This window comes from Halichoerus grypus, chromosome 6 (genome assembly GCF_964656455.1).
Source record: "Halichoerus grypus chromosome 6, mHalGry1.hap1.1, whole genome shotgun sequence".
Classification (NCBI taxonomy): Eukaryota; Metazoa; Chordata; class Mammalia; order Carnivora; family Phocidae; genus Halichoerus; species Halichoerus grypus.
In genome coordinates, this window is record NC_135717.1 from 113,997,968 (window position 1) to 114,011,457 (window position 13,490).

Here is a 13,490-nt window from a genome sequence, read left to right on the forward strand (position 1 = left end):
TAGTTGTGGGGTTTGAGTGTGTCTATATTTAATGGTGCCTCTCCCTTCCATTAAGAAGACAAAGCAAGGACAGTATCTGCTGACTGTTTATGGCATCTACTTGATAAACTACTCGAAGTGGAATTTGTCTAACATCGTTCTGAAGTTCTCCATAAGATGGACCTGAGTCCTTACCAATAAACAGAAGAGCTTTAACTTTTTGTGATCATATTTTCCAGAGATTCTCAAAGAGTCATCAAATTTTAAAACTGGGAAAGCTAAATAAATAATATTTAACTAACACAAACAAGGAAACAAGCTAAGAGAGGTGAGTGACTTGTCCTAGGTCACACACAAAAATCCCTCTTCCACTAGTCTTTCCTAGTTTTCCTAGTTTCTGACTAACATGAACTTTCAAACCAGGGGGACTGATTGATACCACAGCAATGTCACGCCAAGAAGGACCGTTTACCAAACATGGTCTTTCTATGAAAATGATGGTGAAAACAGCTATAGCTCCGTAACTCCAGAAGCTCACTGGTTAGATGTGCAATGTATGTAAAGTAGAGTGCACGGCATGCTCGTGATTTTGTGATTTCTTGGAATAGTCTTGAGTTTTGGACTTGAGAAAATTAGAAAAAAGTAAGTTGCACTCAATGATGGTGTCTATCACCATTACAGAATGAAACTACTGGTCAGAAGGGACCACCCAGGGCACAGCTCTGACAGACGGCCATGACCATCTCTTTGCTGTTTTATGGAAATGTTAACATCAGGAAGACTTTATATGCTAGGGTCTTTATCACCCTAGACTCGTGAAATGTTAATACTTGTATAAAATCGTCAAAACAGGACATGACTAACGTCTGAATGATAGATTATTTCATTGGATTGATTTAACTGGTTTGTAAGTCCTCAACTGGACCATTCCTGAAGTTGACAGTAAGTGTCAGGAAATGTTATCCTGTAAAAAAATGAAATTCATGAAATCACAAAAAAATAGATGAGATCAGCTCTCTATAGGAGAAATACACAGCAGCTTTTAATCTACTAAAAAACCATAAAATTTGTGAAGAATAAGACCATCTTACTTAACTTCGTGTCTCATCCTACTGCAATGTATAGCATTTAGTACTGAATAATGTTTCTTGAATGAATCTGAGTGAATGAAGAGTTTTTGGTGACACTGTGACCCAAGCATCTGAGGAGATACTATATATACATGGACGTTGAGTCATTGTAGCATATCTAAAGGAATATTGCTGAAACAGCTGGATGACAACCATCAAGGACTCAAGAAAGGTGGTACCTGCAAGGCAGAATTTGCCAGAACGTCCCAGCAAAGTCAGGAGAGAGAGCACCTGTCTAACTAATGTCAATGTTCTAATCCCAGGTAGGAGGTGAATGCACCAGGCTGTGAGATTTGGTAACATCAGCCCTCAGGATAAACCCGTTGCCTCATTCTGACTTTACGCTTCCCAAGCAAGACAAAGCAGTGCTTAGGGGCTGATCTGAGTAAGCAGACTCTAGTATTTATATTTTCATGAATAAACCAATAAATCAGTGGTGTGATTTATGAGTTAGGCTAGTGTGTATTATTCCTCTTTAATCTGATCACGCCACATGAGGCAAGGAAAATGAGTTCTTAGAGAGAGAGTACTGAGGACCAGACACTGAATGAGGAATCCACTATCTTATATTAGGGATTGAATTGCACCAATCACTTAATGGTCCTGTTTCTTTCAGATGGGGAGGGGTGCAGGTAGACTCAGACAGGGACAGTCTTTTCCTGCGCAGGTGTATTAATGTCCTAGGGCTGCTGTAACGATTACCACAAACTTGGTGACTTAACACATATTTATCCTCTTAGCAGTTCTGGAGCTCAAAAGTCCAAAATTCACTACCCCAAGCAAAATCTGTATGGGGTCTCCTGCTGTCCTACATGATCAGGCTTCCGCCTGCCCCTGCAATGTCGTCTTCTGGAACTCTCTTCATTGATCTTTATGCTTTCGGCCACACTGGGGTTCTTTCTGTTCATACACAACCTGCCAACCCCTTTCATAACTTGGGTCTTTGTGCTTGCTATTCCCTTTGCCTAGAATGTTCCACATCCCCTACTCCCTGTTTCTTTGGATATCTAACTTTTCATCCTTCCATCCCCACTTTTCAAGTCCCCTCCTAAAAGGCCTTTTAGGATCATTTCAGCTACAAGTACTGTTATGATCTATCACAGCACGCATTCTTTCCTTGTATTGCTTATCCCCCTCATTCGTGGCTCCAGTAGTTGCCTTTTAGCCCCTCCCACTAGGAAGTAAGCTCCGTAAGTATTGTTCACTGTTGAATTCCCAATGTCTCAGCACAGTGCTTGGCAAGGAAGGTGTCCAAGTATATTTACTTCCAGATAAATGTTCAAGAACATAATTCATGTTGTGTACTCACAAAAACATAATTTATATTAAAATTGAGCTGTATTTGATCACTTTTCTTTAGAAAATGTCTCTAGACTTCTCTCATAACTTGATCTAAGTCACTCAGGGTGGCTAACCCCCCCTGAGCCTCTTCACCCCCATAGGATTAGCCTGATAGCACCTTCAGTGCTAATTTCATACATATCCTGGCCTTTATCATCCAGCCCTGAGCTTTCTTCGCCCAATTTTACTATTGCTACCTTGCTCCTTAAGTCAGGAAACCCAGCAATGCAATCAAACTCTTGTCTGGTAAAAAGAGCCTAAATTATTCAACAGTTATGAGAGAAATGATTGCTTTATTGTTAACACTTACAACGCAGGGTTCATTCCGCCTCTTCTCCAGCCTCAAGAAATGATAACGCTCAAAGCTTTTTTCACTTGACTCTTCTGGAAAAAGAAAATTAAAAAGGGGTAAAATTAATGTTTAAATTAACATTATCCAAGCAGCATATGAGTCTCACCTTATTCTAGAATAAGGTATACTGTTATGTCGAAGGCCAAAACTTCAAAGCTGTACCTATTTTTCCCTAAACACAAACAAAGTAAGGCCCAGGATTTGAAAACAGACGGAATCAACTATCCGGCCATAAGTTGGGGATCAGCTCCCCCCCTCCACCCCCCCCCCCCCACGCTGGCCAGGCGCAGAGCTCTTGTTCGCAGGGCCCCTGCATTGCATGATGCCTGGACCCAATGTTCATGTTATTTCCTCGAGTTGGTCACAGCGGTGGCTTCATCTCTGACAGCTTTTCATTCATGAATTCTGCAAAGGTAAGTTATTTTGAAAATTTGGGTCTTTAAGGCTCATATCGAAAGGATTTGCCATTATTTTAAACAATTTTATGCTTGTTTTTAAAACTCTGGAAACAATATCATTCCTACCACATCAAAAAAAGGCCTCTTATCACTGCTTCCTTAATGCATAGATACAGTTTTTCCACAAGATTTTACCCATTAAGCTGTAAAGAAAGAGTTCCTAAAACACGTCTCTGAGCCATCATCATCCGTACATGCATTCGACAGGCGAGGATGCTTGGGAGGATTTGTTCTATAATTGCCCCATGTGGAAATTCACAATGACTCTTAATGGAGAAATTCTGCATGAAATGAACTTGATTAAACATGGTTAGCCTAGTATTTTCCAGATTTATTGAGCCACAGACAATTTTCATATGCATTATCTCTTAAAAACATGTTTTGGGAAATACCGTCCTAGAGAATGCTATGTAAAATCGTTGGTGTAAGTGAAAAGAAGGCTTGTTAGCGTCATTTTATATATGAAGCTCTTTTTCAGCGGAGCATTATAATCTGCGCCCACATATGAGCTAATATTCATTAGGTAAGCCTGGGACAAGTCTGAGATTGTTTAGTTAACCGAAGTAGGATGCAATGGACCAGGCAGGAATGATGGCTCTCTTCTTGCTCTAAGATGGGAGGTTGGAGGCGGAGAATGGGGCTGTGTGGCCAGTCCAGCCTGCAGAGCAAGGCGTGTCAGGGGAGGTGAGAGTCATCCCACACAGCACCTTCTGTCAGCACTTAATAACAGTCTTAGGAGCAGGCCCCAAATCTCTAAGAAGGGACCTATCTTGGAAGAATGAGAGCACCCACGGAAGCTGCTATGGCAGAGCCAGACAGCCCCGATGAAGAAGAGACACCACCAGGCCATGTGGTCTGTGACGTCTAGTCTGGGCCCTGAGCAGGTGCCCTCCATCATGCTGCAGTGATGCCTCTCAGACCTGGAGGGTACCTGGCTTCTTATCTTCACTTCCCACTCTCATGTCTCCATCGCATGGACTCATTTTTGATATTATGTTTCATCTCAGTAATTCCATCACAGCGCCAAATGGATCCTTTTCGTACCATCCATTCCTACCTACCCGTACCAGGCCCTAAGGCACTGGTTCTCAAACTTTACTTCCAGAATATCCTGGAAGGCCTGTGAAAGTCACTGCTGCCATCTCCCCAGCAGAGTTTCTGATTCAGTAGGTCCAGAGTGCAGCCCTAGAATCTGAATTTCTAGTAAGTTCCACACTTGGAAAACCAAAGAAACAAAAATGTAGAAAGATGCATGTAATTCCCACTTATGTAACCAAAACCTAAATTTATAACCACTGTCAATCTTTTGCCATATTTTCTTTATCCTTGTCCTAAAATATTTTACAGGAAATTGCTTCATGATATTTCATCCCTAAATATATTGTATTTGGGAAAGAAGGACATGTTCCTACATAACCATAAGTTTTACATCTAACAAAACTGAAAATAGCTTGCTGATATCATGTGATACTGTTATGGACTGAATGTTTGTGTCCACCCCCCACTGCAAGTTCGTATGTTGAAACCCTATCCCCCACTGTGATGGTATTAGAAGGTGGGGCCTTTGGGAGATAATTAGGATGAGATGAGGTTATGAGGTTGGAGCCCTCATGAATGGGATTAGGGCCCTTATAAGAGTCACAAAAGAGCTTGTTTCCTCTCTCCACTCTCGGCCACATGAGAATACAATGAAAGGTGGAAAAAAGGGTTCTCACCAGAATCCAACCATGCTGGCACCTTGATCTCGAACATCTAGAGAAATTTGTATATCAATTTCTAAATTTCTATCTATAAACTTATAAATTTCCATTGTTTATAAATTTCATTTCTTTTATTGTTGTAATAAATTTCTGTTGTTCATAAGCCACTGGTTTATATACCAAAGTCAATAGTACTTTGTTATACCAGCCTGAATTAAGACAAATGCTCATTCTCAAAAATGTTTTCTACAGCTATTCAAGCTGCGATCCACTAAAGAATCACACATTGCAGTGGTTATTATTGTCTCTTGAATCTCTTTTAGTCCAAAGGAGAACCCAAACACATGCTTTTTTTTTTTTTACGACATTGACTCATTGAAAAGACATGTCCTGTAGAATGTTCCACTTTGAGTTTGTCTGATTTCTGCATGATGTCATTTAATTTTTACTTTATCCCCTGTATTTCCTATAAAGTGAATGTTAGCTTCGAAGGTTTGATTAGATGCAAGTTAAACATTTTTGTTAGAATACTTCACAGGCAAGGCAATGTAGTTCACATTGTACCACAACAATAACCACCTAAGCTGGTTTCCTAGTATTCAATACTAAGATCGATCACCAAATAAAAGGTGACAGCTTAAGCCTTCATTTTTAAAGTTATATTTTTCTACTTGCAGTCAGCAAGTGTCCTGTGGGTACCACGTCAGTATTCCTATTCCTCATCAATCTTTCACTTAACGGTGTTAGCAACTGTTGATGATTCTTGCTTGAAACGGTGATTTCATTAAGGATGGAAAAGTGGTTATTTTCTAGTTTTGCCATTCCTTGTACAATTCTTAGCCAGCATTCTTCTGTAAAAGAGAAATTTTTTCATCAACCAGAACTATTTGGTTACTCTAAGATACACTTCCTACAGAAAAACCTGGCCACCGTAAGATTAAGATATGACAATGGGAACAGCTGGATTGTACTCTCTCAGACTCCCCCTCCCAATCAGCTGGGGCTTTACTGACAAGGACCCAGACACAGAGGAAAAGAAATGACACTGATTATCTGAAATGTGGTTCTAGATAGAAGCTGGGTCTTTGAAACAACACAAGAACATTGATATTGACATTGGGAAATAAGCTCAGAGCTAGACTGGCAACAAGGAGATAGACCAGGTGGGGATGACTGCAGATGGAAGACAGGTGGTCTTGGTTTTGTAGATGAGAAGGAGGCAAAATCTCCTAGAAAATTCTAGAAAAACTCCAGAAAACCAACCCAACAGGCCAGTTAATAAATGAATGTTACAAGCAGAAAAATTTCCTTTGCATGTGAGTCATCTTCATTTGGGGATTGTATCTTTCCTAATTGACCAATAAATAAATTATTGCATATCAGAGTGAGGGTATATATGTATCTATGTCAATTGGCAAATGAGAGACTAGTCTTTTATTAGTTTATTGGCAAATACATATTTGTTAGCTCAAAAAAATGTTTACTTTGTATTAGGTAATACATTCCATTTACACGGTTAGAGATAAAATTTAAATAAGAAAGCCATACTATATAATATTCAAGAAAATTGCTACTTGGGTGAATTAACTTAAGAATGCTTTACTGAGTAATTCCTTAATACCAAATTCTCAAATTTTTCCACTGAAATACCTCTAATGATGGAGAAGATTAAGCCTCTACTCACAGGAGGTCTGCCTGACCCCAAGATCAAATTTATTTTCCACCTCCTATTAAAATATTAACTGAGGCCACCTAGGTGGCTCAGTCAGTTAAGCATCTGACTTCAGCTCAGGTCATGATCTCAGGGTCCTGGGATGGAGCCCTGCATCGGGCTCCCCACTCAGCGGGGAGTCTGCTTTTCCCTGTTCCTCTCCCTCTGCCCCTCCCCCTGCTCATACACTCTCTCTCTCTCTCTCAAATAAGTAAAATCATTAAAAAAATATTAACTGAAATTCTGGGCTCAACTCCGTACAGTATCATTATTTGTTTTATATTAAAAAATAGTAATAATGCCCTTCAAAACACTGAGCATAATCAGTGCTACAGAAATAGAGGGGGATTCAGGGTCCTAATCCATAAAACTGGAGGACTGCAGAGACCTATCTCCTAGGACTATTACAGATAGCAACTGAGTTAATATTTATAAAGTCCTTGCAACTGTGATTGGCACGTAGCTGGCTCTCTAAAAGTATTTGTTAAAAAAAATTAAAGATTTTTTTCAAGCTCATCCTATTGTTTTTACCAACCACCATACCTCCCAGAGTCTTAGTAACCCAGTTTGAGTGTGATTTTGATATTTAAGGCCGTAATCATGGTTGGAGTAAGAGAAGACGCAGAATGTGATGGTTTATTTGGGCTGAGTTAGAAAAGGAATCAAAGAACAGAGGGAAACGGATGCGAAGCCGGGACAGTGGCAGAGAGTAGTGGTGTCCGGGAGGGTTTATGGTGCGGCTTTCAGCAAACGTTTCAGGGCCCCGGCCCCAGGCCGCGTGCCCGGCACTGAGGACTATGGGAAACTACCCACAGCTGTCGAGATGATGTAATGCAGTGTTTCCCAGACCAGTTCCATCAAAAATAAAGTGTATGTGGCCCCAGCCTGGATGTCCACAATCAGAATCAATGGGGGTACACTCGGGGCATCAGGAGTTTTAAACACCCAATTCCTTATGTAACTAGAATGTGAAAACCGTTGTTGTAAGGGATATTGCTCAAGGTTAATACCCTTTTCTCCTTACAAATACTAATTTTACAAAGAATTTTTAAAAAATATAATCTCTGAACCTTATCAAAATAGTCAGAATTGTTGGCTCGAAGAAAATGTAGTAATCATCCAGTCCGGTAATTCCTAACTCTAGTGGCATGGTAGAGTAACCCGGGGAGTTAAACCAGCAAAAAAATCCACAGGCCCCACCCCAAAACAAGTAATTATCAGAAATCCTGGGGCAAAAACCGGGACATAAGGGTACTTAAAAGTCCTCTAAATATTTGCAACGTGCAGCCAGGATTAAGAATCATTAATCTGGCCCAACCTAATTGTGCAGATGTGGACAGAGGACTTGGAAATTAAATGACTTGCCTAAGATGGTAGAGCTTTCTTCAAAAGGTAATTGTGTAAGATAGACCAGCTATGTAGTGTTTTTCAAAATAAAGGTAATGGCCCATTAGTGAATTATGAAAACAATCTAGTGCATCCTGACTGGAATTTTTTAAAAAATGAAATAGAGGGGCGCCTGGGTGGCTCAGTCGTTAAGTGTCTGCCTTCGGCTCAGGTCATGATCCCAGGGTCCTGGGATCGAGCCCCGCATCGGGCTCTCTGCTCCGTGGGAAGCCTGCTTCTCGCTCTTCCACTCCCCCTGCTTGTGTTCCCTCTCTCGCTGTGTCTCTCTCTGTCAAATAAATAAATAAATAAATATATTTTCAAAAAAAAAAAAAATGAAATAGAATAGAATATAAGACATCAGAATACATATCAAGCAGTGATGGTATTATTTCATAGTGTGTGTTCAGTGACTAGATGTTAAACGTGATTCTCATTTGGGGTTCTTGTCCAAAAAGTTGGAAAGTCCAGCTCTGGAGTTTCCTTATAATTCTAATATCTAAGGACAAAAGCTGACATCTGTGTCCAGGAGGGATACCACCACCTCCTCTGCCCAGCGAGTAGCCCGCAGAGAGGGTCTGCATGTCACTGAGGTCAAGAACACAGGCTTGGAGATGCAAATACCTCCAGGTAAGTTGAGTCTGTGCCCCTTATTGGTGACAAAAGCATGTGCAAGAAGTTAAACGCGCTATGGCTCAGCTACCCAAACTGTAAAGTGAAGCCCACCTCGCAGAATTGTTGGTTTTAAATAGCACAATCTCTATAAAGCACTTGGCATAGTGTCTGGCATATAGAAAACGGTCAATAAATCCAAATATCCAAAAAGGCACTCGTGAGCTATCATTTCCCGACTCTGAGAAGACATGAACTAAAAATGTACTGAGATGAGGATAGTCTTTGGAGGGAAGTGTATTCTTGGGTCTGATGTTTATTTTAGAAGAACAAAAGTTTAAAAAAACAGCTAAAGTAATTGCTTCAACAGGCAAAATATTAACAAGAACAATTTTCTGTTTTCACAGAACTGGAAGTTATGGCATCACAAGATACCTGCTTATCCTGGAGACAAAACATTCCAATTCTTTTTTTTTTTTTTTTTTTAAAGAATGCCTTGTCTTACAGAGTACAAGCCAAGTGTGTAATCAGCCACTTGATGTCATAACTTAGTTTTATTCTTAGTTTCTTTCTTTCTAGAAAGACATTATTCAACGTTGGCAGGAAAAAAAAAATGTTTTGCATTCTTTTCTGGTAGCATTCCTTTATCCCGAATAAAAGGAAAAATTAGGCTGTTGGCTCAAAACCTCCCTACAGTTGCTCATGGAGCCCCCATTCCTCTTTTGCTCCGATCCTTTGCATAAGCACAGACGTGTCTCAGGTACAGCTCTCCACTTTTAACATGCAGCTCCTCAATCAAGAAATAAACTCCCCCACACTCACCCATGCCTTGGCCTCCAATTTGTAAAGAGACAAAAGCTCATCTGGTCCTAAAATATAGACATGCCCGGGATATTAACATTTGTATGGCAGTTGGTAAAAAACCCGAATGCTCTTTTTCCTCTTATTCCTGTGAAAGCATATGAATGTTCTATAATGTCATGTGCATATATATATATACATATATACACACATGCATGTATGTGCATTTACACACATAAAAAAGACTGTGATTATATAAGTTGGTAGACCATAAATGTAATGGGCTAGGCATTGTAGAGGATTTAGAGATGCATAAAAACTAGCCCTGTCATCAAGATGTTTAAAATCCAGTAGAGAAGATAGGACATGAGCACAAATAACTCTAGTCCAGGAGAAAATGCAGCGAGAGCCAGAATAGACAGTCCAGTGCCGCAGGAGCTCAAGGGAAGAGATTCCATGCATCCAGCAGGTGCAGGGGCCTAGAGCAGAGGAGGCATCCGGGCAGCATCCTGAGAGATGGACTGGAGTCACCTCTGCTGACGTGAGGTGATGTGTTGTCCTAATGAGGGAGACCATAAACAAAGATCCGAAAATAGGCAGGAAAGCATGCCCGGGGAGGCATTGAAGAAGTCACTTCGGTCAGAGCACAGGGCCTATAAGGGAAATAGAGGTCAAGAGTTTGGGGAAAGAGGTTATGTGGTAGTTTTCTCAGCTGCTGTCACAAATTGCCCCAAATTGGTGGGTTAAGATAACAAATACATTATCTTACAATTCTGGAGGAAAGAAGTCCAAAATGGGTCTCACTGGGCTCAAATCAAAGCGTCTGCAGGACTGTATTCCTTTCCAGAGGCTCTAAAGGAGAATCCATTCTCTTGTCTTTTCCAGTTAAAAGCTGCTCCCATTCCTTGGCTCCTGACTCCATCCGTCTTCAAAGCCAGTGATGGTCGACGGCCGGTTGAGTCTTTCTCCCGTCACATCCAATCCTATCACTCTGACACTACCTCTTCTGCTTCCACGTTTAAGGATCCTTGTGATGACACTGGGCCTACCCAGATAATCCAGGATAATCTCCCCATCTCAAAATCAGCAATTAGCAACCTTCGTTCCTTCTGCAACCTTAATTCCCCTTTGCCATGGAAACCTAACCTATTCTTGGGTTCTGGGAAATAGGACATGGACATCTTTGGGGGGCCATTATTCTGCCTACCATAAACTTGAACCACAGATTAAAGGGCCCTGAATGTCAGGATTGTCATCCCCATTTCTCATGCTGGGGTAGAGAACACAATGTCTGTCTTCAGATGAGAGATGGTTTCTTTAAAGCAAATATTTTCTTGCTTTTAGCTGGAATTACAGCAATTCAGTATAATAGCCCAGGCTGTCTCGTACTGATTGAATGTTCCAGGTGGCACTGATAGATGACTTTGATTAATAATATATGGGGAAATAAATTAAATATTGATAAATGCAGGTTGGTATGTTCAGTTTTTCCAAACACAGGGCCCACAGGGAGAGGAAATCATAAAGGAGGATCTCAGTACTGGAAACATTGGGAAGTACTGCCTTAAAAAATACGGCTTCCGATTATTCCAGTTGGTTCTTCCTGTAGTATAAATAGCATTCTTTCTCTACTATTTACACATCTCTAGGATTGCAGGATGAAAAGTTTGGAAAAGATTTAAAAATATAGATTTGGCAAATGCATTTCATCTTCCAACTTGTTTATGGTTTGATCAATAATTCATCCCTCAGCGTCTGTCTCTTACAGACGATCTTGTCTGTTGTCTTTATGGATGACAAATTAGGATATTAAAAAACCAAATACCTTCTTTTTAAAGCACACAGTGTCTCAAATGGAATGCCCCAAATTTATAGCGTGTAGATAACAAAAACAAATGACTTAAAGCCGTACAACAGGAAGACGGAAGAAATATCTGATAAAGCAGGAAGCACAAATGTGATAATGGAAAATCCATCTGGGTTTGGATGCAGAGCTGTTCAAATGGCTTTTATTTATTTGCTTAGCCAATTGGAAGTTTCTCCCTTTTAAAATACCATTGCAGTTAAAATGTCCTACCATGAACTACCGGAGGGTAAGATTATATAGCCAGTCATTGCACTGAGCACTCATTCCTTTCTATTCCAGCTGTTGGTATAGAATATGTTTTCCCCAAATTCCTAGAGCTTGCCTTTTGAATAAAGACATGGTGAAAAGGCAGCACCAACGAGTTCTGTGGAAAGCCACATCTAGGCAGGGAGAGGGGTGTCAGCTGGGCACACGGACTGTGGCCCATGGTGCAGTTTTTCAACAAATCACGGCGAACCCTATTTGAGCACTTACTATGCACAGGGCTTTGTAGAATTACTGATCCTCGTAGCCACTCTGTGAGCCCTGCACTAGTATTAATCTTATCCCTACACTCCTAGTAACCTTCTAAAGAAACTAAGGCTTAGAGAGGTTAATTTGCTTGTCACTGCTAGTGAGTGAGGGGGTAGGCAGTCAATCCCTGGGCTTTTTTTTTTTTTTTTTAAACACAAATGTAGTCATTTCACTCCCCTGCTTTATAACATTATCTCTTTAAAACTCACAATCCTGTGGTTCTCCACATTGACTCAGCATTAGAATCCCTTGTGGACCTTTGACAAAATACCATTGCCCAGAATCCACTCAGGACCACTTACAAACAACAGTAACACCCATGATGGCAAATATTTATATTGGGCTCACAACGTGCCGAACATTTTCCCAAGGGCTACAAATATTTTCATTTAATCCTCTAAATAACTCTGTGATGAAGACATCATTAAGTATCGCCAGTTTAGAAGTGAAGAAGGTGAGGCTCCAAAGGATTAACTGCTTAGCTCAAAGTCAGGTGAGAAAGCTGAGGTTCTGATCCCAGGCAGTCTGGTTTCAGAGTCTGTACTCAGAAAACAAAAATAAAACAAACTAAGCAACCACAACAAAAAGCCTCACTGGTAACCTCTGCAAGATGCCAGACAACCAACCCACTATTTTTTTAAATTGGCAAGTAAACACATAGAAGCAGGCATTTATTCTGCCTTTATGTGTATAAACTGTACCTTAGGAAAGCTATTGACTCCTCTTTTTAGGAGAATTTTGACTAATAAATGAATGAGTAATACAATTAGAACATCGGGGCGCCTGGGTGGCTGTCATTAAGCGTCTGCCTTCGGCTCGGGTCATGATCCCAGGGTCCTGGGATCGAGCCCCGCATCGGGTTCCCTGCTCAGCGGAGAGCCTGCTTCTCCCTCTCCCACTCCCCGTGCTTGTGTTCCCTCTCTCTCTGTCTCTCTCTCTGTCAAATAAATAAAAATAAATAAATAAGTAAAATAAAATTAGAATATCATCATTTTGCCATCCTCAACAAAGTAATGAATCTAAGCCATGACCATCAATGGATGCCAATTTCTCAAGAAGAGGTGTCCAGATTCTTTTTTATAGAAGTACACATCACGTCTTATGAAGTGTTCTTGCTAGAAAAACCAAGTCTCTCCAAGCTTCTATAACCAAATACCATTTTGGAATAAAACAAGAGACCAGAGAAACATGTTACATGCATGACCTTGTGGGGCACAATCAGCAAAATCCAGACCATGGGGAACTCAACAGACAAAACACTGGATTTCTTCACATATAAGTTGGAAGAGAGAAAGAGAGATGGTGCCTATGGATTAAAAGATTCATATAAACTAATTGCAACATATGAATGTATCATGTTTGGATCTGAATTTGATCAAATACCTGTAAAAAAAATAAAATCTGTGGACATTTGAACATTGACTAGATATTTGATGCTCTTAAAATAATTATTCATTTCTTTTTAGTGTGAGAATTGTAATTATGTTTTTAGAAAGAGACCATACCATTCATAGACATATACTGAAATGTTTATGGGTACAATGAGAAATATATAGCAATAATTACTATTTAAATAGTTATTTAAGGATGTGTATTTAAAGCGAAACTGATTTGACTCCGGGCTCTCTCCAGCACTTTTA

General features: G+C 40.3%; 1 long non-coding RNA gene across 3 annotated transcripts in view; it reads right to left on the reverse strand.

Moving 5' to 3' along the window:
• LOC144382364 (uncharacterized) overlaps positions 1-13,490 on the reverse strand; it is a 28,489-nt gene that overhangs the window by 2,808 nt on the left and 12,191 nt on the right. For 2 of the 3 annotated variants that reach the window (XR_013449165.1, XR_013449166.1), the window contains one exon: positions 2,761-2,834. This is a non-coding gene — a long non-coding RNA (uncharacterized LOC144382364). Of the gene's footprint in view, positions 1-70; positions 944-2,760; positions 2,835-13,490 lie in introns of those variants that run through there. The other variant, XR_013449167.1, reaches the window with a different exon arrangement.